The 24,908-nt window shown below is 41.7% G+C and overlaps 1 long non-coding RNA gene across 1 annotated transcript; it reads left to right on the top strand.

The window, feature by feature from the left end:
- Positions 1-10,692: 10,692 nt before the first annotated feature.
- LOC145349756 (uncharacterized) lies at positions 10,693-23,849 on the top strand. Its single transcript, XR_013888142.1, has 3 exons — positions 10,693-10,881; positions 21,348-21,414; positions 21,621-23,849. It is a non-coding gene; the product is annotated as an uncharacterized LOC145349756 (long non-coding RNA).
- The last annotated feature ends 1,059 nt before the right edge of the window (positions 23,850-24,908 follow it).

Below are 24,908 nucleotides of genomic sequence, written 5' to 3'. Positions count from 1 at the left end.
ACTATACCTGAAGCCAATGACGACATGAAGATCAAAGCCAAAGGCTCTGCAATCTCCTCCCTAGCCTCCCAGAGAATCCTAGGGTAAATCCCATCTGGCCCAGGGGACTTATCTATTTTCACACTCTTCAGAATTGCTAACACCTCCTCCTTATGTACCTCAATCCCGTCTAGTCTACTACCTGGTGTCGCAGTATTCTCCTCGACTACACTGACTTTTTCCTGTGTGAATACTGACAAAAAATACTCATTCAGTGCCTCTCCTATCTCTTCAGGCTCCACGCACAACTTCCCACTGCTGTCTCTGACTGGCCCTAATCTTGCCCTAATCAATCTTTTATTCTTGACATACCTGTAGAAAGCCTTAGGATTTTCCTTGATCCTATCCACCAAAGTCTTCTCATGTCCTCTTCTAGTTCTTCTTAACTCTCTCTTTAGCTCCTTCCTGGCTAATTTATAACTCTCCAGTACCCTAACTGAGCCTAAATGATCTCATTTCTCAGCATATGCGAATAAAATCTTTGCTTACTGGATGCTTACAGGGTCAAGTAGTTATTTTTACCTCAGCATTAATATCTGCTTCTTTGACTTGTGTTAATTTGTGCCTGATTACATTCCTGTGATACACTTTGGAATATTTCCCTGTTTTAAAGGCATTTCATTAGTGTAAGTTATTGCTATTATGTCTGACTTTCTCTGGAATAATATAAAGATCTGTGCTTGGTTCAACTGGGAGCACTTTGTGCTTGGGTCAGAAGGTTGAGATTACAAGCTGCACCCCAGGACTTCAGCAATTAATCTCTAGACTGATATTTCAGGGCAGTACTGGGGGAGATGATGATATCCTTTAGATGATGGCCTGCTCTTTGCTGTTTGGTCCAATGCATGTTAAAGATACAATGGCATGAATCAGAGAAGAGTCAGAAATTCTGTTGTTCTCGACAACTTTCTGTTCTCCTCAACAGCACCAGAAGCAGATATGCTCAGGATCATTCTCTTTTCTGGTTGTGGGATCTTTCTGTGTGCAAAATGAATGCTGAACCTGACTACTCAACAGTCAGCACTGTTCACAAATATTGAAGCACTTAAGGCTATTTCTGAATGAACTCCTAAGGAGCTATGTACGTCTGTAGAAATATAATATATAATACTATATGTATATGTTCATACATCTTTAACTGAATTATTTACCATTCTTTTGACCACCTACATTAATGTGATTTATCACCATCGAGCGTGAACTGCAAAGGATAGTGTGGGTCTCTGTGCTCCAATGTAACACTTCCACTCCTTTTGTCTGCAAAACCTGTAATTCTTCTTTGTATAACCTGTAAGTCTTCTCTGTACTTGCACAAAGTACATCTCCGTTGGACAAACTTTATTCTTTTGAATTGTTAATAAAGATGTTCTTTGCCCCTCACGTAAATGTTTGCATTCATTTTTACCATGGCTCCAAAACAATTATTTTAGAACACTCATATGCAAGCAGTGTGTGCAATCACTGGGGTTAGCCATCAGAGCGATGGTTGAAGTGCACAGAATAATCTGCCCTTCTTGCGTACATCACCACAATCTTTCATTATTCTCAAAGGTCACAGGGAGGGTGGGGTAGAATTGTGCTGGTTACTGCATATAGCCATAATGTCCACATGATCAAAAAGAACATTTTTAACAATATACACAGCAGCCAAAGCAATCCTTTCCCACGTGTGAAAACTTGTTTTTACATGATCCTGTAGAAAACCTTGTGGTTGCAAGCAAAAGGAAAAACATATTAAAGGCCTAAATCCTTACACTTTGGTATAGAACTGAAGAAACTTCAATATAAGATAATGCAAGCTGCTTGTTAAAGATTGGACACATACTTTTCTGTTTTGATGCATCCTGAAAGCAAAGAGAAACTGTTCTTAAGAGCTACTTTCTTTGGTTGCGTTGATATGACGAGGCTCACATAGTATGGCTCTATGGGAACAAGTGTAAGTTTGAAAGTCAAAACAAGTTCAGGCAGCTGGCCTTAGGCAGTCCTTGCAGGAAATGAATTCAACCTAACAACGTGTCAATCAAATCTTGAATAAAGTGGATTCTTGAAAGCTACAGGAAACACCTTTTGGATCTCGATAGATGACAGATGTAACCCCTTTGGCCCCATTAACACATAATTTTGCTGATGTACCAAAGTCGTTTTTCTGCATTTTTTGTGACAAATAACCAACAGAGCACCTTAAAGGAAAATGTAGAGAAGCTGACCGTGAGCGATCGATACAAACGTTCTAAACCTGTCAGACGAGCACAAACCAAGATTTAATTTAATTTCCAAGTCTAAATTTTGAATGACTTTTTAAATTAAAATAAACGGCTGTTCATGCTTTTAGTTCAGGTTATTCTTGGCAATGGCTGGCATTTTACTGCCCCGCCTGCCATGGAATCAGAGGGGGCGAGGGGTGGACAATGGAAATGTCCATTGACCTTGGACGGGATTTTGTGTTGCTCAACACTTCTTTGCCTTGCCGTCTTGATAAAAGACTGCATTGAAAGATCTCAGTCAACCGTCAATTTCGCATTCCTTAAGCAGCGATATTCTGAAGCATTTCCTGTAATGTCTTATTGATTTCCGTCACTGCTGGTTTCATATTTAAAAAACTGTTAAGGAAAGCTGTACATCATCTGACATAAAGAAGGAAGCAGCATTTTACAAGTAGTGGCCATTTGCGTCCATAGCACAAAATAGCCAAATTCACTATTTAGCAATTACTAATTACAATTCCCGCAGTTTGCTGGCAGTAATTGGAGGATCAGTTGTATGGAACCACCAGATCTTGTTGTACTGCTTCAAGTCATCAGGAATGTGTTGATGTGGAACGATTCCACACTGGGTGTATCTGTTTTTACCAGAATGATTTGCCTTTTGAAACTAGGTGTTCCAGGTTACACACTCGCCTGACAAATGTTATATCACTGCCCCTTATTTAAAAGCATTTTTATTTGTCTTCCCTTTTTAGGTTTCTCTTTCATATTGGAAACATCTCCAATGTGTCATCACCTTTTCAATAAATCTGTAGAGCCCAAGCTCACACGGTACTAGGTCTAAATAAATATGTAAGTACATCATTTGTATTTCTCCCTGGAATGGAGCAAACAAGTTGACCCATTCTAAAGGTTATAATTTACAAACATTGTCAAATTGGGCTATTAATCACAAAAGAATTTTCATGGACAGCTATCAAGGTAGTAAAAACCACTGATTACTCTTCGATTTTTAATCATTTTTCAGACAGCAAGATAAAATTTGAGACGTGGGATTAAGATCGAAGCTGAAATATTTGAATAAAAAGAATTCTATAAAATTAAGATATCTAGTATGTTTCCAATAATTTTCTCCAATTCAGATATAGCATCTTGCATTCAATCTGCTGAAAGTCTATTTTACACAAACTAAAACCCATCCGGGGTCGCTCCGTTCCTCCAATTCTGGCCTTTTGCAGATGCAAGATTTTAATTAATCCACTACATGTACCCATGCCTTCATTTGCCTCGGCCCTCAGCTCTGGAATTCCCTCCCTAAACCTCTCATCCTTACTATCTCTCTCTCCTACTTTGCGCCTCTCCTTAAAAAGTTGGTGTGTACTCTTTAACCGAGCTTTGTGACCACCAGCCCTGATATTTCTTTGTAAGGTTCAGTGTTGAATTTGGCCTTCTAATGCTTCTGTGAAGTGCATTGGTCTTCTTACTACACTAGAGGTGCTATATAAATGCAAATTGCTGTTGTTGATACTGTTGTGTATGATAGAATGCATGCCATGTCTGAAAGATGGAAAGGATAAAATGCTGTGACATTGTTATCGGTACTAACTTTATCTAAACTTTTATAGTTAAAGTTTATTCATTACTGTCACAAGTAGGCGTATATTAACATTGCAATGAAGTTACTGTGGAAATCCTCCAGTCAGCACATTCTGGCGCCTGTTTGGGTACACTGAGGGAGAATTTAGCATGGCCAATGCACATAATCAGCTTGTTTTTGCTATGATTAAGTTTGTTTTAATAAGAGATCTTGATAAGATCTCTTACTAAAACAAACTTAATCATAGCAAAAGCTCCATGATGCTAATTGGAAGAATGCAAGCCTCAAAAAGACTGATGATTGTACATACACCTTGAAACTACTCTGCAAAATATTTAATCACAATAATTTCTGAGCATATATACCAGATTTAATCTGTGTTTCCTAAACATATTTAATGGCCTTGCAGTTCTGAACAACATTGCTGTCTCTGGCAAGGGGTAAGTTTTAAAAATAAACATCAAATGAAATTTCAGCTGCTGTTTTGCAGTTGTAATTTACATTTATCTGCAGAACATTATTGCAACACATCCTGAGTGTTGGGTGTATTTCCCTGGAGCAAGTAATTTTCAAAAGAAACTTTAAAAAGTTGAGTCACCAATTAATGGAGCTACTTGCATCAAGGTATTAAGAGGGAGGCACAATCGTACGTTCTAGTGACATACCTGAGATGCAAGTATATCGCTAAAGACTGAGAACTGAGTTAATCTGAGTTAACCATTACTCTTCTGGATTATGAAATTATCTTATAAACCTTCTTTGTGCAATGTTACAAATGCAGGGTTTTGTAAAAATACATTGTCTCCTTTCATTCAATGTAAAATGGAATAGCAGTGAGGTGCATATCCTATTCTGGCTAGTGACAAACTGAATCACAGAACCACACAGTGCAGAAGAAGTCCTTCAGCCCATTGAGTCTGCACTGACATGTGAGAGACACATGTCCTGGCCTACCTGCCTAACTCCATATACCAACACTTCACCCATAGCTTTGAATATTATGATGCCAAGTGCTCACCCAGGTATTTTTTTAAAGGACGTGAGGCAACCCACCTCCACCACCCTCCCAGGCATTCCAGGCCGTAACCATCCTCTGGGTAAAAACGTTTTTTCTCACATCCCCCCTAAACCTCCTACCCGTCACCTTGAACTTGTGTCCTCTTGTGACTGATCCTTCAGCTAAAGGGAACAGCTGCTCTCTACCCACTCTATCCATGCCCCTCATATTCTTGTACACCTCAATTAGTTCTCCCCCACCCCCAGCCTTTTCCCCTTCAATGAAAACAACCCAAATTGTCAATTTTGGCAGTGGCACAGTTTTTAGCACTGCTACCGCATAGCTGCAGGGACCCGGGTTTGATTCCCGGTTTGGGTTACTGTCTGTGCAGAGTCTACGCGTTCTCTGCGTGGGTTTCCTTTGGGTGCTCTGGTTTCCTCCCACTGTCTGAAAGACATGCTGAGTAGGTCCATTGGCCATGCACAATTGTCCCTCAGTTTCTCTGAACAGACAATGGAGAGTGGCGACTGGGGGATTTTTACAGTAACTTTGCAGTGTTAATGTTAGCCTACTTGTGACACTAATAAATAATCTTTAAACTTTAAAAGTTGTTGTTTCCCCTCATTGATTTTTGTGCAATTGTCTTGTTGCGTACAAGACAAAAAGCTTCAATAAAATGTCTTTTTTCAGTCACACTCAAGTCATAAGTATGACCTGATAACCATTACAGTGGTATATCTACTAGGAAACCAAAGTTAGAACCTGAATGTACACAAGATGGTTTTCTAGAGGTTTTTATTGAGGAACAAACCATGTAATGGGTCATTTTAGGTCTAGTGTTATGCAACGAATAAAGGCTAATTCATAATCTTGCTGTAAAGGAGCTTTAGGAAAGAATGAGTATAAGGTGATAAGATTTTACAACATGTTTGAAAGTGATGAAGTTCAATCAGAAACTAGGACCTTTGAGACTGGGATCCGAGGGCATAGCCTTGGGGTAAAGAGACAATCCTTTCTAACTGAGATGAAGAGGAATTTCTTCAGCCAGAGAGTGGTGAATCTATGGAAGTCATTGCCACAGAATATTGTGGAGGCCAAGTCATTGAGTGCATTTGAGACAGAGATAGATAGGACCTTGATTGGTAAAGGGATCAAGGGTTACATGGAAAAAGTGGGAGAATGGGGTTGAGAAACCTATCAGCCATGATTGAATGGTGGAGCAGACTCAGTGGGCCAAATGGCCTAATTCTGCGCCTGTATCTTATGCTCTTATGGTCTAATATCTAAACAAAGGAAACTTTGAAGGTGAAATTGGCAAAGGTAGATTGAAAAAGTATGTTAAACAGTATTACAGTTGACAGGAAATGTCTAAAGTTTAAAGAACTAATATATAGTTTAGAACAAAAATACATTAGTTTAATGCACAAAAGCAAAGCAAATAAATAATTCCAACAAAAGAAATCAAGGATTGCATTACATCAAAGCAAGAGGCATATAAAGTTGCCAATAAAAAGAGATAAGTTTGAGAATTGGGAGTATTTTGCATCCTTCCTGGAATTCGCTGGTGTGAATCTTTTTGCTTATTGGGCATGTACACCAGTCCGGCCCTGAAACGATGCAAATTCACTCTGGGCTGCAGTTGGCCCTAGTGCGTATGACAGTGAAATCGTCAATTTAAATTAATTAGACACCAACTGCTGGGATTTTACATGGTTCATTCTTTGGTTGCTGAGTGGGCCGATTGGCAAGGCGGCCTTTAAGTTTAAGCTGCAACCTTGATCCAGGGTGGGATGAAAGGTCAGGACTCAAATAAAATTAACAAATACGTCTGGGGACTGAGTTCTATGTAAGATTGTGCTGCCTGGACATTCCTGTCATTGTCTTTCCTGTGATTTTTATTTTTCACGTGTCAGCAGCTCCCTAAGACAGCTCTGCAGTGGCTGTCCCCCTGGGTTGGAAGTGCCAGCCCACACCCTCCCTATTCTTGGTGCCCACTCTCTTCCTGACCTCCCCAGCAATGCTCAGCCTTTCACAGCGTGCATTTTCACAACATTAGTACTAGTTAGCTTTACCCAGTCTGTATCATGTCCCATCATTCCCCTTGTTGCGTGCACTTATAATTTTGTGATTTATATTGTGATTCATATTGCCACTGTGGCCTATCAACAACTCCAAGCAGTGCTCTCTGCTCTCGCTGTTCCTTAGTTCCATCCAAACTGATTCTACATATTGATCTTTAGGATGAAGGCCTTCTCTCACCACAGTATTAATGCCTTTTCTAATTAACAGAGCTACCCCACCATCTTTTTCCAGCTTCCTGTCCTCCCTGAATGTTACATGCCCTTGGCCAGCCAGCGTGAAATTGTACTCCACGCCAACAATAGTCAGAATCATATTTTGCATCAGCTCCCAGGCCCGCTATCTGGGTGCACCTGAGGAGGGAAAAACTCAGGCCAGTGAAGCCCAGAAAGGATGTAACTTGAAGAACATTTGCAGTGTCTGCTGTTCTTAATATATCTTGAGTTGGCCTTTGTACTCTTTTGAATGTGGTACTGCATTAATTCCTCTTTCTATCCACTCCTCCTTGCTTTCATAGAATCATAGAATCCTGCAGTGCAAAAAGAGGCCATTCGGCCCATCGAGTCTGCACCAACCACAATCCCACCCTATCCCCATATCCCTATATATTTACCCATGAATCCCTCTAATCTATGCACCCAGGACACTAAGGGACAATTTAGAATGGCTAATCAAGTTAGTCCGCACATCTTTGAACAGTGGGAAGAAACTGGAGCACCCATAGGAGACCCATGCAGACACAGGGAAAATGTGCAAACTCTACACAGACAGTGACCCAAGCTGGAATTCGAACCCAGATCGCTGGAGCTGTGAAGCAGCAGTGCTGACCACTGTGCTACTGTGCCGCCCAAAAACTTCTGAAAGCTTGAGTCTCATTTGGTCTGATGTCTTAGTTTTTGTGCTCATCCATGTGTTGTAGGGCAGGCCACACACCAGACTATGATTTCTCAGAGTTGGCCAAACAATGGTGGTATACAAGGCTGGGAAAGTGAAACTCTTCTTCAAGCTTGGAGGGCTTCAGGCTTGTGAGATGTACAGTTAGCATCTTGTGCATCTATTGGAACCTGGAGATGTATCTCAGCAAATTGGACTAGAACACAGCATCTGAAACATATTTCTGGCCAGTACAAGCTGGGAGGTGACAGAAAGAGAAATGTGTACTTTTTATCAAGTTATTGAGCTTTGCAGTTTATATAAACTCTAGGAATGTAGTAAATCCATGACAAATAGAACAAATTAGTTGTAATTGCGGATTTCTGTGGAGAAATCCTATGTAAGGATCTGCTCTCCATTTTAACATGGTTAAGTCTGTATCTAGAGAGGAGATTAAATTCCCTGATTTTTGGCAAAGTGTCAAAGTGAGGCGCAGAGGCAAGTTATGTAAAGTAGAAGGTCTTCATTTGAATCATAGAATCCGTACAGTGCAGAAGAGACCATTTGGCCCATCAGGTCTGCACTGTATCTCTTCTAAGCCCTTTCTCCCACCCTATTCCCATAACTCCAAAAAATTCTCAGGAGTAATCCATCTAACCTACACATCTTGGGACACTAAGGAGCAATTTAGCATGACCAATCCACCTAACCTGCACATCTTTGACAGTGTTGTCTTGTGTCCGATACTTCACCATCTCTCTGAACCCATTCTGCATTTTCTGCCAGAGGCTTTGTGATTATTACAAAGAGGAGCATAAAAGAAATATTTGTCTGGCGCTTTAGTAAAAGGTAAAGTCACCATAGTCCCAGGGGACTATAGGTTGCCCTTCCTTTTGTGGGAAAGAGCTAACAGGTGGCAATTTAATCACAGGTGAGGAGCAAAATTGAGAAGGCTCAGGAATAACCTCAGCCAGTATGGTAATTGAAACTGCGCTGTTAACGTTGTGCTGCATCACAAACTAGCCGTCCAGCCAACTGAACTAACTGACCCATTCAGTGACAGAACAAGGAATTCAGCATTCTGTAGTGCTTGGTACACTCAGCTTGGAGACTGGAATATAGGATTTAAATCTACATATGGGTTGTGATAGTATTTTTTGCATGTAGTCAGAAGGAACTCTCACTTCACTTTGTTGAAATGACAGTACCAGACAGGCTATTTGTTGCTGTTGCTGTGCTGTAAAATTGGGATTTTTTTTGGGCTGTCTAGCAGACCTCTGTAAAATGCTCTAGGCAATGCAGATCAAATCAGGGCTGACAATAGCCAGTCTCCTCGCCGGTATTTTGTAGTAGTTATTGAGCTGACATTCAGGTTTACAGTATATCCGAAAGCTGGAGTCTTTGCATTTTCACCTATTTGTGATTTATTTGAGATTTTTATGAGTAAAGTATACTTTTGGATAAAGTATATTTCAGGCCATATTATATTATATTTAATGTATTTGTGTGACTCAGGCCATTGTGAAGGTGTTCATTGATGGAAGATTTTATTTGGAGGTCTGTACATTTTGGAAGCAGAACCTTGGAGAGCTTATATGAATAATCATTTCGTCTGGAGCTTTGGATTCAGGTTCCAGTACAGTACTGAGGGAGTGCTGCAACATCTTTTGAATGAAAAATTAGACCAAGGCCCCAGTTGCCCCCTCTTGGAGATTTAACAAATCTCATGGACTGCTTTGAAGAAGAGTTGGGGAACTATCTTCAAAGTTGCGGCCAAATTCTATCCCCCAATCGACATCATAATGTATAGATCATCTGATCACATTGCTATTTGTTGGAACTTGTGTTTTTTTTCCAAAAATATACTTTATTCATAAAAATCTCAAATAAACCATTGCAAATCTACATGTCTTTGAATTGCAAACAGTGCAGTATTAGACCTTTTACAGTTCTATACAAATTACAGCCATAACATTTCAAACCTTAAAACTATATACAGGCCTCAAAAATTACTGTGTGCTGTTATTTCTCAGATTGACACACAGTTGCGCTGGTCGAGGGTATTCTGCAGTTCCTGGGCCCTCGGTCTGCCTCTGTTAAAAGGCCTTATAGTGTGGCCTTTCCTGAACCACCTTTTTTCCAAAAATATACTTATAAAAATCTCAAATAAACCATTGCAAATCTACATGCCTTTGTATTGCAAACAGTGCAGAACTAAAACTTTTTTCACAGTTCTATACAAATTACGATCATAACATTTCAAAACTTAAAACTATACACATGCCTCAAAAAATTACTGTGTGCCGTATTTGTAGGAACTTGAGTTTGCTGCATTCCAACAACACATCAAAACACTTCATTAGCTGTAAAGCTCTTTGAAACATCCAATTATTGTGAAAGGCAAATCTTTTCATGAAGACTAGGGGCTTTGTTTTGTTACTTTGACTTTTGGCTGAAGGTGGGGGCTCAGTAATTCCATTTTTTTCCTGGGAGAGGTGGGTAGGTTAGTCAAGCATTGGTACATTTCAACATCTTATTTGATGAAAAAGAACAGACCAATTCTATACAATTTGGAACTGTATACCTGTTGTCAGTGAGGTCAGTTATCTCAGTTGATTAAATGGCTGAAGTGTGGTGCAAAATAAGGGTAAGAGCATGGGTTCAACCCTGTCACTGGCTGAGATAATACTTGGGCCTGCTTACTCACCCTGGCCTACGGCTTGAACCATGATTAGCAACCCTTGGGCAACATGGATGTTACATTGAGAAACATCTGATCAGTTAGACCTGAATTGCACTGGGCACTCATTCAATGTAAATATCTCATTACTAAACACACCCCCTTCCTCCAAATTGTTTTCACTTGCACCACCTGCCCCACCCTAGTATGCACACATCTTGAGCAATAGGACCTGGTAACTAGATCAGTCTGCTGAATGGAAGGGAAACTAATTGGAAAAACAATTTGCAAGCACATTTGCTCAACATTTTGGCAAAATCTTAGCACCCCATTCATACCCTATCCATTTAGGGTGGCACGGTGGCACTGCTGCCTTGCAGAGCCACCGATCCGGATTCAATTCTGGCCTTGGGTGAGTTTGCACGTTCTCCCTGTGTCTGTGTGTGGCTTTCCTCTAAGTGCTCTGGTTTCCTCCCGTAGTCCAAAGATGTGTAGGACAGGTGGATTGGTCATGCTAAATTGTCCCTTAGTGTCAGGGGGACTTACAGGATAAATGCATAGGGTTATGGGATAGGGATTATTGTCCCTATTGTTATTATTGTCAGTGCAGGCTCGATGGGCTGAATGGCCTCCTCCTGCATGATGTGGATGTGCCGGTGTTGGACTGGGGTAAACACAGTAAAAAGTCTGACAACACCAGGTTTTAGTCCAACCGATTTATTTGATAGTAAACGCACAAGCTTTCGAGGTTTCCCTCTTCATCAGGTGAATGGAGAGTTCTGGCCTGAACTCTCCATTCACCTGACGAAGAGGGAAACCTCGAAAGCTTGTGCGTTTACTATCAAATAAATCGGTTGGACTAAAACCTGGTGTTGTCAGACTTTTTACTGTGTCTCCTCCTGCATTGCAGGGAATCTATGTATGATTCTATGCCAACTTGCACCACTCTGACCCTTCTGTTGTAGAGTGCAAGAAAAACCTTAATTAATAGCACTTAGCCTCGTAGCTTTTAAATCCTGAAATTGTGGTGGTTTTTAACACCTACGACCAAGGGACTGGTTGGAATGTGGAACTTGCTGTGAGGCAAATAGAATACAATGGATGCATTTAAAGAAAATCCAGATAAGCACATGAGGCTGAAAAGAATAGAATGATATGTTCCTGGGGTTAGAAGAATGAGTGTGAGAGGATATCTGAATGGAGTATTAGCACCATCAGAAGCCAATTGGAGGGACCGGCTCAGTGCTGTAAATCCTAAATCATTCTATGTAAAAGATTATTATCTTAAAGTTATTATTATAAGTTAATATTATCTTAATACTATACAGCATGCAAAACATATTCAATGTTTGCATGGTGGGGAGTATTTATTGTCATCTGTCAATTGTACAAAATGAATATTGTACAAAAGAGAAACAACACAAGAACAAAACCCTTGAAGAACAAGGTATTTATGGGATCTTTTAGCGTACAGATTAATATGTACCATAAATGACTGCAAATGCGTAAGAGAAGTTTTTAAATGTATTAAAAAGCAATTTCATTAGAAGTGCTGGGTGTTCCAGTTTTAGATTTGGAATATATAGAACATGGCAATGACTCACCAGCAGGCTCACTCCACCTATTACGCAATGGGCCTTAACCAAACATGAATTCATGCATAATCATATTACACAATTCTCTACAACTTCCTTTGCCAAACTTTAGGACTTGTTAAACACAGTGCAAACAAACACTGGAAGCAACAAGGAGGGGTTGCCAAATTTTTTTTCTTTGCTCCAAATCCTGGAATTGCTTATATTCTTTCCCCGAACTCTTCACAGATGTTTACAACTCAGCTGATTAAGTGGTGCAAGAAGCTAAAACACTTCTTTCAAATCTGAGAGCCAGCTTTAAATCCAGCCAGGTCGATTGAGTCACATGCTCTCTCCCTGATGGCCACTAGACCAGCACTCAATCTAATTTCTAATATGACCCCATATTAACACTTAAAATTTAACATGACCCCCCTGACAGCAACAAAAACAAAACAGCAATAAAGCAGAACAATAATATTCAGAATGTAAGTTGTTCGGGACAGGGGAAGGATGATGGGGGTGGTTTTGTTTTCCTCTACCTCTCGACTGATTGAGGGCAGTGTCTTCAAAAGAAAATGTTTTAACTCCTGAGTGTCAGGAATACATACATGATAGATTTTCTGGTAACTTTAAAAATAAAGATGGACGTTTGTTAGTAAACACCCAAATTTTTATGTGACAACACGCAGATACACGCTCATACAGATACGCATGCATGCAACAAAAGATTATAGGTACAGAAGAAATATGTACTTTGGTCTTGGAATTTGAAGAGTACTTTATCACACTTGCTCTTTCCTGGGGTACAGACTCAACCATAGAACTGTAGAATTCCTACTGTGCAGAAGGAGGCCATTCAGCTCATTGAGTCACCTGACTCTCTTAAGTAGGATTTTAGCAAGCCCAACCCCCGACCCTATACCCGTTGCATTTACCACAGCTAATCCACCTAACCCACACACCTTTGGACACTTAAGGGACAATTTAGTATGGCCAATCCACCTAACCTGCATATCTTTAGACTGTGGGAGAAAACTGGAGCGCCCAGAAGAAAGCCATGCAGACATGGGGAGAATGTGCAGTCACCCAAGGCTGGAATCAAACCTGGTACTGTGAAGCAGCAGTGCTAACCACCGTGCCACCATTCTGACTTGAAATTTTGCAGGCCTGTAATCCTTTTGTCAATAGAAGGAATGGGTTTAGAGGGTTAGGAATGTACATTCGCTGTTGTTTTCTGCTCACAGCAGCAGATGTCTCTTGGTCCACTCCAGTGAAAGTGCAAAAGCAAAGATCTGTAGCAAAGCATTGTTGCAGTGGCTCAGATAGTGAGATCAAGGCAAACCTGAACCCCTGCCTATTGGCTGTCTTCCTTCACTGGTCTAAGTGTTTCGCCCCTGCCTGATCCAGAAATTTTCTTTATTAAATCTCCTGATCAGAAACCTAGTTTCCGTCATATGACCAGAGCATCTCTTTCCCTCCTATATAGTTTCTGTTGGCTCGGTCTTTGTGAAGCAAGGCAATCTGAGCGTCATTCATTCACATGCCATCTTGATAAGATCACAGCAATTTTCTGAATTTCCAGTTTGGAGTCTGCGGCTCTCTTGCAAAACCAGTATTTTTAATTAGCTGGAGAAGTGCAGCCTTTAACCACCGGACGGGTCATTTGCATTTTAATTACTTCTCAAAGATATATCTAGAAAGGTCATTTGCACTTTAATTGCTTTGTCAAGAAGGGTCCAGATATGAAGATTAGCTCAGGGATCTTGTAGTTTCATGTTTTCTAGTAGGAAGGTAATGGGTCTTCTGACCTCTCAACTCCATTTTGTTTTGCAGGAGGGTATCCATTTTGGGTTTATCGTTCACCAGTCAATATTTACGACTCACAAGTTCATATTGCATGAGTGTAACAAGCTATGAAAATTTGTGTACCGTAGATCAACATGTGACAATGCATCCTATAAATATGAAAATCTGTGCTTTAAAATACTTCCTAACAATTATTATTTTATGTACTCACCAGTCCATTATTTCATGTGAGGTGCTCCAGCTCATGGACCTCGGTCAGGAAGAAAAGAAGCACAGGGTAAGGGTCTTCAGGTAGTTGACGTTGGAACGCAGATAGTTTCATAATGTGAAGACTGAGCCTGGGTTTAGACAGGCCGCAGCTCAGCAGCAGAGGGATTGCTGCTGTGTTTAAGGTTAGGGCTAGGCTTTAAGACTCAGTAAATGGGTCCATGGTCTAGGGAAAGAATGTGAGATACACAGGGAAAGGGCAGGGCTGAGCACAGCTTGGGCTTCGCTGCGAGCATAGGGGTATAGTCTCGGAGGAGAGGGAACTTAAAGTTTATTTATTAGTAGACTTACATTAACACTGCAATGAAGTTATTGTGAAAATCTCCTAGTCGCCACACTCCAGCGCCTGTTGGGATACACTGAGGGAAAATTTAGCATGGCCAATGCACTTAACCAGCACATCTTCCGGACTGTGGGAGGAAACCGGAGCCACCTGGAGGAAACCCACGCAGAAACAGGGAGAATGTGCAGATTCCGCACAGACGGTGACGTAAACAGGAATCAAACATCTGTTGCTGTGAGGCAGCTGTGCTAACCACTGTGCCATCTTGATGGCCCCCCCCCCGCAATTGAATCTGCTGTTTCTGCATCTGCGATTGGATTTGCAATCCAGCGTTTGGGAGTTTGCTGCCGAAAGGGCTCAAAGCAGACTGAGTTTGAGCCGGATTTAATCCTGGCTCCAGTGGGTGTGGCTTTCAAAGTCAAAAGCTGTTCTAAATTAATAAACCGAGGAAACTTATAAGGTACGGTGGCACAATGATGAGCACTGCTGCTTCACAGTGCCTGGGTTCGATTCCAGCCTTGGGTGACTGTGCAGAGTTTGCACGTTCTCCCTGTGCCCGCTGCTCTGGTTTCCTCCCACAGTCCAAAGAAGTGCAGCTTCTGTGGAATAGCCATGGTAAATGTCCAGGGTTATGGAGATAGTGGGCGGGCCTGGGTACGAAGCTCCTTTGGAAAATAGGTGCATGTTCAAGAGGGATTCTATGGTTCTGTGGTTCTAAGGATAGCCAGTGTGAAAAAATTCATACTGGTACATTAGGCATTACTTCTCTGAGATAAGATTTGGGACTTATCTTGAGAGCTGAAAAAAGAATTTCTCCCTTTCTGTGTCTATGAACCATGCATATGACCTGAGCATTCTTACCTGTGAGCTGAAAGTTTTCCAATCTCTGACTTAAAAAAGATGGCTAAAAAAGACTGTTGAATTTTAATTACTGTTTGTTTGTCTGCAGTTTGTTGTAGCTCAGTGTTACTCATTTAATACTGCTTATAACATTTAATCACTGCTGCTAATTAGAAAAATATCTCTGAAACTGAAGAATTATCTGGAGAATTACTTGGACCCGTCATTTACAAATATGCATGACGAGCAGCAAAAACTTAAACTGCAATAAATAACAAGGAAAAATGATCCCAGCAAATTCCAGAAATGTGAATCCAACAACAGATCTTTTGCGGCTTGTGCCACAAGTTGGCCTGCCCTTTCTGACCTCCAGCCCCTCGATCTAAGGCATTGATTGCCTTTGGTCAAGGGGGTACATTGCCTGGGACATGCAAGCGGCCTACACAGGTTCATCTGTCACGCATACCGCATGACAACAAGCCCCGCTGCAGCTGGGTTAACACCAGAAGTGACATGATGAGGCCCTTAGGTGGTCATTCATTTTTAATAAGTCAGTTAAGGGCCTCAGTTGGTGGGGCAGGGAAGACTGACCATGGGCCGTCCCACCCATGACTCAATTTTGGTGTCGCTGGAAAGGCACCAATGTTCAGGTGCATCACGATCCCATCCATCGGGAAATTTTGAGTTGCAGGATCTCTAAGAAAATGTATTGGCCATATCATTTCTAAATCTATTATTACATTTCATTCCTATGTCTTAATCATTTTAGTCCCCAAATTTAGTAAAACTATGTTATTTAAGTGAAAAATATTAGTAGCGAAAGGAAGGGAACAGTTTTGCCTGGTGATTGTCGAGTGGTTTTCATTCATCTGTTGTTGTAATGTCTGCATGGTCTCCCCAGTGTACCATGCCATGGGACATCCTTTCCTGCAAATGCCTCAGTACTCAATGCCAACAACTGCAAGTTTGCAGATGCAATTTTACAACTCATCTGCTTCATCCTGGACTACAATGTCTTCACCTTCAACAACCAGTTCTACATCTAACCACACAGAATAGCCATAGGGACCAAATTCACACCTCAATATGCCAACATCTTCATGCACAGGTTTGAACAAGATTTCTTCATTGCACAGGATCTTCAACTGATGCTATACACTAGATACATCGATGACATTTTCTCCCTTTGGACTCATGGTGAACAATCACTGAAACAACAATATGATGACATCAGCAAGTTCCATCCCACCATCAGACTCATCATGGACTAATCTCTGGAATCGGTTGCATTCTTGGACACACGCATCTCCATTAAGGATGGTCACCTCAGCACCTCACTGTACTGCAAGCCCATGGATAACCTCACGATGCTCCACTTCTCCAGCTTAAACACATTAAAGAAGCCATCCCCTACCGACAAACCCTCCGTATACACAGGATCTGCTCGGATGAGGAGGATTGTAACAGACACCTCCAAATGCTGAAAGATGCCCTCATAAGAACAGGATATGGCGCTCGACTCATCGATCAACAGTTCCAACGCGCCACAGCGAAAAACCGTACCAACCTCCTCAGAATACAAACACAGGACATGGTGGACGGAGTAGCCTTTGTCGTCCAGTACTTCCCCAGAGCGGAGAAGCTATGACATCTCCTCCAGAGCCTTCAACATATCATTGATGAAGATGAACATCTCGTCAATGCCATCCCCACACCCCCACTTCTTGCCTTCAAACAGCTGCACAAACCTAAAACAGACCATTTTCCGTAGCAAACTACTCAGTCTTCAGGAGAACAGTGACCATGACACCATATAACCCTGCCACAGCAACCTCAGATGTGCCAGATCATCAATATGGATGTCATCATCTCATGTGAGAACACCATCTACCAGGTACTCTTGCAGCTTGGCCAACGTCTACCTGATACGTTGAAGGAAAGGATGTCCCGAGGCATGATACACTGGGGAGGCCATGTAGACGCTACGACAACATATGAATGAACACCACTCGACAACCACCAGGCAAGACTGTTCTCTTCCTGTTGGGGAACACTTCAGCGGTCACAGGCATTTGGCCTCTGATCTTTAGAACATAAGAACATAAGAAATAGGAGCAGGAGTAGGCCATCTAGCCCTTCGAGCCTGCCCCGCCATTCAATAAGATCATGGCTGATCTGTTGTGGCTCAGTTCCACTTTCCCGCCCTCTCCCCATAACCCTTAATCCCCTCTCTTATCAAGAACCCATCAACCCGCTTCTTAAAAATATTTAGCGAGGCAGCCTCCACCACTTCAACGGGCAGAGAATTCCAGAGATTCACCACCCTTTGAGTGAAGAAGTTCCTCCTCAACTCCGTTCTAAACCGCCTCCCCTTTATCTTGAGGCTGTGCCCCCTAGTCCTACTGTCTTTTTTGAGCGGGAAGAGTCTCTCCACCTCTATCCTATCCATCGCATTCATCATCTTATACGTCTCAATGAGATCTCCCCTCATTCTTCTAAACTCTAATGAGTACAAACCTAGTTTATTCAGCCTCTCCTCATAGCTCAATCCCCTCAACTCCGGTATCAGCCTAGTAAACCTCCTCTGCACTCCCTCCAGGGCCAAAATATCCTTGCGCAGGTGCGGCGCCCAAAACTGCACACAGTACTCCAGCTGCGGCCTCACCAATGCCCTATACAGCTGCAGCAAGACCTCCCTACTTTTATATTCAATCCCCCTCGCTATGAAGGCCAGCATCCCATTCGCCTTCCTGACCACCTGCTGCACCTGCAAGCTGGGTTTTTGCGACTCATGCACAAGGACCCCGAGGTCCCTCTGCACCGTCGCCTGCTGCAGTTTTTCGCCACGTTACCAGTGATTACACCACATTTGAATGCCCGTGGTTGAGGTTTCAGATCGTGCATCTTTCACCAAAACACCTTTCTGGGTAAGCATTCTCCAAGGCAGCCTTCACAAAACACGACAGCACACAGTTGCTGAGCAGAGACCAATAGCAAAGTTCCACACACATAAGGATGGCCTCAACTGGGATCTTAGGGTCATGTCACACTATCTGTAACCCCCACGACTTGCCTGGACTTGCAAAATCTCACTAACTGTCCCGTCTGGAGACAATACACATCTCTTTAACCTGCACTAAATGGTCTCTCCACTCACATTGTCTGTACCTTTAAGATTTTATTAGCTGTAAAGACTCGCATTCCAATCATTATGCTGTAAATTGAGTTTGTGTCTTTATTTTTGTGAACAGATCTCCCACTTACCTGATGAAGGAGCAGCGCTCCGAAAGCTAGTGGCATTTGCTACCAAATAAACCTGTTGGACTTTAACCTGGTGTTGTGAGACTTTTTACTGTGTTTACTCCAGTCCGGCAGCGGCATCTCCACATCATGCCTGTAGATCCACCAGGGATTACCCAGGGAGGGCAGTAGGCATCCCTGGCAAGTGAGACTTGCAAATAAATACCCGTGCTCCCTGAAGTTTATCTGTGGAGTCAATTCTTGGGATACCTCCAGTAGACGAACACACACTTCTGACTGGGGGATTCACTGCTTTTCTCAATTTATATTTGTAGCCTAGACCCGAGTGTATTGGGCACAACTACAAAATTTGAAGATTGTGCAAGTCTTGAAAGGGGTGATTCTTCGATTTTGACATGCTGTTAGTAGATTGCGCTGATTCCGGAGAATATCGTGCGAGCCTAAAAATCTGCTTTGCACCTAGCGCCAAATGGTTTGCAAGTCTCCTGGGCAAGTTCCTAATGGCATGAACTGGATCACACCCAGAAAGGCATGAGGCTGATAAGCAAATTGAAAGTAGTATTTAAATATGCATAGTACATTCAAAACCCAGCACACGGAAGTCTCTAGACTTTGGGCGCGATGCGATAACGGCAATAATCACTACTGGTCTCCACTAGCGGAGACCAGGCACAATGGACACATTGGAGATCTTGGAGGCCATTGAAGCCCGCAGGTGGTTGGGGGCATGGGAGGGCGATGCACATCAGGCAGTGTCCACCTGGCATACTGGTAATGGCTACCAGATAGCCCAACAGTGGCAACCAGACACACTGGCAGTGCCATTGGCCACCGCCAGTGTGTCAGGTGGACAGCACCAGTGCATTGGGATAATGTGGGTGGGGGACTGGGGCCCATGATATGGTGGGGAGGTCAGGCTGTTGAGCTTGTAGGCAGCCAAATCGGAGACAGCCTCTGGGAAAATATCTCAGTGAGACTGTTTCCGGGCAAGTACGGCCTCAAGAAATCCCATTTGATCCTTCTGTAGAGGCCTTGAGGCCAGTTGGAAAAATCCTTCAGCAAAGTTCAGAACAGCAAGGCTGTACACCCAAAATGTTAATTTTTTTCCTTTCTTTCCACCGACACCATGCACTTCTATAATTTTATATTTTTGACGCAGAAGGTGAAAATTTTTATTTTGATTAGAATGAATTTATTTTAAAAGTCGAAATGTGAGTTGAGTGAGTTAAAATATAATGCACGGCCAAGCATTTTAATTAACTCAAGTCTCCATTCCAGTGTACAAAAAAAGTGAAATATGCAATGCAACTATTACAGAACGGTGCTTTTCGACACTCTATGAAACATGTATTTGCATTATGAATTTGCACACACTCTGCTTGAGTAGGAATGTGCAGATTCTACCATTCATTCCCACTGAAAATCTATCAACTACACCACTTGTTTCCAGTATTCCATCTATTAATAAGGTTTTAACTGACCTCTTGCTTGTACCTTTACAATGTACTAATGATTTAGCGAAAGCTCTGATTCAGTACTTTCATTGATGTTTTAATCTGTTTAGCATCTGCAGGCTCACACGTTGTTAGGGAGCTCTGTACCACTGACAGGCAATTCTGTGCAGCTATCTGACGCATCATAGCCGATGATCAATACTAGGCTGATGTGTGGACAGAATCTCAAACAAAATTACGAGCAAACTAGAACTCGCTGCAATAGCTAAAATAATCTGCTTTTGATTATTAATGATTTTTACGCATGTCAACGTCTAATAAAGTCACTTATCAAAATTACACTTTCAATGCAAATTACGCAATGTACAACATTTCAATTTTAGTTTGCCATGATGGAGTGGAGCATGTCAATATTCTAACGAAAAATCACCTAAGATTAATGGAAGCTCTTAACTTCCAGTGATAAAACTTGAATCTCATCCTTTATATCAGGAATCACGCCAAGTTAATGAAACATTGATTATTTATGAATAAAGCCAAAACATTTGGATACTCCATAAGGCCCAATCAATAGAAGGAAAAGTCACACTTCAGTGATCATAATCCCAACTGCTCCAGTCAATAACCCTTGAAGATGCCACGTTCTTTTCACAATATGATAAACTCCTTTAATATGATCAAGCCACTGTAGGCACATATTGGTTTATTATAAAACCTAAGGGGCTTTGTATTGCAGCTGTTTTATTACCAAAGCAAGAATTGTAAAACAGTTAAAGTGAAGCACAAATACTATGTTAATAATATATACCTTCTTTATAAAAATCTAGCAAAGCACAGTAAATCCTAATTGAATCAGTGCAGTATCTTCCAACATCCGCAGTGTTTTATAATTTTTATTGGTAAAAGACAAGGAGACTTGGTCTTCAGATTGTGGTACTAGAATTCTATAGAAAGAACTATTGACAACACACATTTACTGATATACTCTGCTCGTGAATTCACGCCTTCTATCTCTCAATTTTGCAATTAATTTTCTCACTGGCTGTTTTCACTTTTTTCCATCTTCTACTACTTCTGTCCTTAAAGCACCATTAAGAAATGTATGGCATTTGTCTATTTTTCTACACTTTTCCTCATGTAAAGTGGTTAGAATATCGTCCCAATGCAGTGACAAAAGATTAGTAGGGCAATGCTTCAGGACTTATGACTGTTCACCCAAAACAAATTCTATCACTGCGGGATAGTGCATCAAGTTCTACATTCAAATAAAAATCCTTTTCGATTTTACTTTTCCTCATTTGTGCCAGATGTATATGGTAAGAAAATCTTTCTTTTTATGCCTTTCAGCCACAAAAAGGTTTATAATAATTATATTTGTTTCTAATTTTAGGCGAATGATAATGGAAAGGAATGGAACATCTTTCCCTCAGAGGCAGGGGACAGAATGCATCACTAAGGCTAGTATTATATCAGTATGCTCCTTTGCAGCTTCCTCATCACTTTTTTGAACTTTAACCTTAAATTCAAAACATCCTTTCTGCACTTGTATGATAATTCCATTACTTGTGAGGCCTGAAAGGGAATTATTTGAGTGTGCCTTTTCATTTCTTTGTATAAAATTACATTTGAAATTGTAATCTCACGCTGTGTCTTTCTCTTACAGAAAACATAGAAACATCGAAACATAGAAACACACAAAGACACATAGAAGATAGGAGCAGGAGGAGGCCATTTGGCCCTTTCAGCCTGCTCTGCCATTCATCACGATCATGGCTGATCATCTGACTCAATAGCTTAATCCTACTTTCTCCCCATAACCTTTGATCCCATTCACTCCAAGTGCTATATTTAGCCGGTTCTTCAATACATTCAATGTGTCTGGTGCAATCAAAGTAAAAGCAGAAATTGAGCCTTTGTTTTATTATTCACTGGTGGGGTGTTGCTGACTGGCCAACATTTATCACCCATCTCTAGTTGCCCAAGAGCAGTTGAGAGTCAACCACATTGTTATGGATCTGGAGTCACATGTAGGCCCGTCTGGTAAGGACGGCAGATTTCCTTCCCTAAAGAACATTTGCAAACCAGTTGAGATTTTCCAACAATCAACAATCATTTCATGGTCATCAATAGCTTCTTAATTCCAGATACTTTTAATCAAATTCAAATTTCACCACCTGCCATGGCAGGATTCGAACCCAGGTCCTCAGAACATTAGCTGAAGTTCCTGGATTAATAGTCCAGCGGTAATATCACTAGACTATTGCCTCCCCAAGGGGATCAAGGTTCAAACCAAGACATCAAGTTCAAACAATATTTAATCTCGCCATTTGTTTATCTTAGATGTCCCAAATTATTGCACCACTCCACTCACTCAATCTATTACCCACTGTGAGGAATCAACCTCTGCCTGTGATAGCTCTGAGTTGTGTGTCATGATTGCTTGTATTACCACTGTTCGACACCAGGGACTCCATCGCAAAACACATTTGAGATTTAAGGTGCCTCATCTACTTAGCTGGTTTGAATTAGCTTTGCAAAGCATCTATTTGAATTATGCTGAACAGTAAGTTGATATTGTATTCATTCTAGTTTGGTAGTTTTTGACAAGCTAAGTGGCCAGTCATGGGTTGTGTATTTCTATTCTGTGGCAGAGCAAAAATAACTACATATTGGATTTTCCCAGTAGTACCAGGGCAGCACGGTGGCATAAGGGTTAGCACTGCTGCCTCACAGCACCAGGGACCCGGGTTCAATTCCAGCCTCGGGTCACTATCTGTGGGGAGCTTGCACATTCTCCCGCTGTCTGCAAGGGCTTGCTCCGGTTTCTTCCCACAGTCCAAAGATGTACAGGTTAGATTGATTGGCCAAGCTAAATTGCCCCTTAATGTCAGGGTAGATACGTGACATTACGAGAATAGGGCCTGGGAGGGCTTGTTGTCGGTGCAGACGCAATGGGCTGAATGGCCTCTTTCTGCACTGTAGGGATTCTATGATCTCAAATTGAAGACGAAACATCATGAGCTATCATTCTTTCAACTTGGCCATGGCTATCTCTGCAAACTAATAGATAGTCTGAGCCTAGCTGACTGGTTTAGACTAATATAGCAGGGGGATGGTAACCTATGTAAGAATTCAGAACAGAAGGAATCAAGAATCTGACGCTGTTGTTAAACCTGACTGAATGATGTCACATCGGCAAGGTGTGAATATTCACTGATGGGATCACGTGACAGGGAGGTCTGTTAATAATATTAATATTTATTAAAACCCAGGGGAATCTTGTTGTATCATCAGTGAGGGTTGGGAAAATCAGGAAACAAGATCTCACTGGCGAGCTTCTTGTCTCCCGACTCTTGTGTGGTTTTGTGCCTGTGTCGCCATTTATGCTTGCAGCAAATATAGATGCAAAATCACAAAATAGTTTCGTTGGCACCTACTGAAAGAGGCACAAATAAAACCCCAACACCTGCCTGTGACTAAACATTATTAATGTACAATGAGCAGCTTCCCTTCTCTCTCCCCCACCCCCAGCTCCGCAGTGTGTTTTCTGAAGGCAGAGGCGGCTTGTCGTTGGTCGCCGGCGGGATCTTCCAGTGTCGCCAATGCCTTTGCCGTTTTGTGTGGCTTGCCTGTCACACTGCTGGGGAGTCTACGCAAGGCATCATCTACAGGGGGATTAGAAGACCCTGCCAGTGGGAAGGACCCTAAATCCCACTTAGACTTTACAGACAGGATTTTCCGACTGCGCTCACCCCAAGGTCGGAAAATCCACCTGAGGTCAATGGATCTTTGTATATTCCCTCCCAGCCCCCCGCTACGATTCCCGAGGCAGGTGAGCGGGGCAGGAAAATTCCGACCTAAATGTACATCCAAAATTACGAAACGAATTAAATAAAAACCTTCATATTCTGCACAATGCATTACATGTGTGGTGCCTCTCACGTAGGACCTCTGCCATTTCTTAGTGCATGCATTTTTTTTGTAAAACAAACTGTTTGCGGTTTGCATTCACCAATTTAATTTTAGAGATTTCCTTTCTCTCAAGCTCTCAAGCATTTGTTTCAGGGTAGCAAGGTTAATCTGTAACCTTTCCTTACTCATCTTTCATTGAGGACATTATCCCACAGTCTACATATCATTCTGTGGATAAACTATCTCTAGTAGGCCCATTGTACTGAATCTCACTTACAATTTTTAACAAATAGAATCCCACATCCACTGTCTCACCAACAGCTACCTTTAGCAACCCTTTTTTAAAATTTTTTTGGCTTCCCAATCTAAACGATATTCCTGTTTTTATGCTGAAAAATAATATGAAGCCACCTGTACTATAATACCACGAGGAAGATTAGTATGTGAAGCTTCACAAAACTATGACTAATTTCACATTCTTTGAGTAACCTAAGGATAAGTATTTGAGTACACATTTCCCCATTTTAATTTTTTCAATATTTATTTGTGCTTAAAACATTGTTGATTTTAAGGTGTTTCACCATAACTCCAACACATCAAAACAAGCATGTGGTAGTTAGAACCAATTCCTTGGACAGGATTTTCTGGCCGCAGCTGCCAAACCAACCCTGCCCCTCACCCCCCAAGCTGGAAAATCTCCCCTCAGATCAACGGACCTTTCCATGGTGCACCTCTTGCCTTCCACGATTCCCGTGGTGGGTAGAAGGTGAAAATTCACCCTCTTGTCAGTACGAGACACAATCCAGGAATTTAAGTGCTTCAACTGTTCCAGGATTCCCAAGTTAAATTTTGTCCGGATACCCACTTCATTCTCCCACTGGTCATATGGTTCAGATTCTGGAAACATTGGGGGAGTATTTATACCACAACAGTTTGCATTAGCTTTTCACCATTTTCAATGTTGACCACTCGGATTCCAAATTTTTATGTTTGGAGTTTGTTTTTCTTTCTTTTCAGCCTTTACGTTCAAGCAACCATC

Source organism: Carcharhinus amblyrhynchos, chromosome 11 (genome assembly GCF_965287045.1).
Source record: "Carcharhinus amblyrhynchos chromosome 11, sCarAmb.v2.hapA, whole genome shotgun sequence".
Lineage (NCBI taxonomy): Eukaryota > Metazoa > Chordata > Chondrichthyes > Carcharhiniformes > Carcharhinidae > Carcharhinus > Carcharhinus amblyrhynchos.
Note: the sequence above shows the minus strand (reverse complement) of the source record. Positions and strands in the feature narration are given on the sequence as shown.